Source organism: Elephantulus edwardii, unplaced genomic scaffold (genome assembly GCF_000299155.1).
Source record: "Elephantulus edwardii isolate Elephantulus edwardi_28Jun2011 unplaced genomic scaffold, EleEdw1.0 scaffold00028, whole genome shotgun sequence".
Taxonomy (NCBI): domain Eukaryota; kingdom Metazoa; phylum Chordata; class Mammalia; order Macroscelidea; family Macroscelididae; genus Elephantulus; species Elephantulus edwardii.
In genome coordinates this window covers 16,851,795-16,853,597 of record NW_006399778.1, presented here as the reverse complement: position 1 = coordinate 16,853,597, position 1,803 = coordinate 16,851,795, and positions in this window count along the sequence as shown.

The window sequence follows — 1,803 nt, the reverse complement described above, 5'->3', positions numbered from 1 at the left end:
ATAATGTCCTCCAGGCTCACCCATTTTGAATAATATTGCATGAGTTCCTTGTTTTTCAATGCAGCGTAGTATTCCATTGTGTGACTAGACCACAGCTTCTCTATCCATTCATTTGTTGATGGGCACCTGGGTTGTTTCCAACTCCTTGCTATTGTGAATAGAGCCGGGATAAACATGGGTGTGCACCCCCCCTACCTTTGACTTCCCTAACACGTCTCCTGATCAAAATTGCTGTAACACAACAATAGCAGCAGTCAAAGCAGAATCAACAACGAGGTGACAAACCTCTGATGTTCAGTCAGTTTTCTGAGGAACTAAACAAATACACAGTGCTGCTGCTGCTGTTGTTGTTGTTAGTTGCCAGCAGAGTCTATTCTGACTCACGGACACCCCAGGTGTGCAGAGTAAGTGGAATGCTCTCCATAGCTTTGCCAGCTGTGATCTTTCAGAATCAGATTGTCAGGCTTGTACATTGTTTGGGGGCAGGGGGATTGCCCCATCCACCCATTCAATTCTGCAGCCTGTGATTTGCCCCATTCCCTACCCTCAGCACTTCCTCCCTCCCATCACCTCCTCCACCCCCTCCCCAGGCCTTTCCCTCTTTGGATATCCCTTACTGGGATACATCTTACTGGTTGTTGTTATGTGCTTGTGAATCTCCTACAACTCAGCAACCCTATATACAAGAGCTCTGAAGCTTGCGCTGTCCTCAGTCAGTCTCACTGACACCAACACACCTACCCCCATTACTGTATTTACTGTATCAATCCATCTCAGTTGGGGTCTTCCTCTCCTGCGCTGTCCCTTTACCCTTCTGAGCATGATGTCCTTCTCCAAGGACATGTCACTCCTGGCCATATGCCCAAACTATGTGAGACGGAGCTTCAAAATCCTAGCCTCCAAAGAAGAAACTTGGTTTCACCTTTTCCAAGACAGGCCTCTTTGTTTTCTTGGTGGTCTATGGTATGTTCAAGACTTTTCTGCATCTCCACAATTGAAAGGCATCAATTTTTCTGTCATCCTTAATTATTGTCCAGTTCTCTGATGCATAGTAATACATCCATGGATCAGGCACATCTTAGTCTCTAGACTGATATCCTTGCTTCTCAGTACTCTGGAAAGGTCTCTAATAGCAGATTTACCTAAGGCAATTCATCTCTTGCTTTCCTGACTGCTGGTGCCAAGAGTATTGAATGTGGGACCAAGCAAGCTGTTATTGTTAACAACCTCAATTTCTTTTCCATCCATCATGGTGCTGCCAATTGGCCCAGTGGTGAGAATCTTTGTCTTTTCTTTTAAAACTAAATAAATAAAAATTTTATAATGGATTACATACAGTGTTCAAAAAGTTCATATACAAATCTTCGTCTTCTTCATGATAAGCTTCAATCCACATTGAAGACTACAGTCCTTGACATTCTGCAGCAATAACTTCAGGTCTTCTTCAATTTCAGCAAACAAGATTGTATCATCTGCCCAATGATAGTCATTGATGCTTCCAATCCTGATGCCACATTCCTCCTCATAATGTCTAGCTTCCCAAATGATCTATACTGCTCATAGATTGAAAGATATGGAGATAGGATGCATCCCTGATGCCCTCCTTTCCTGATTTTGAACCATGCAGTATTTTCTTGCTCTGTTCTAATGACTGCTTCCAGGTCCAAGTATAGGTTTTGCATGAGTACAATCAAGTGTTCTGGGATTCCCATTCTTCTCAAGGTTAGTAACAATTTGTTATGACCTACATGGTCAAACGTCTTTGCATAGTCAATGAAACACAGATACATCTTTCTCTGGTAC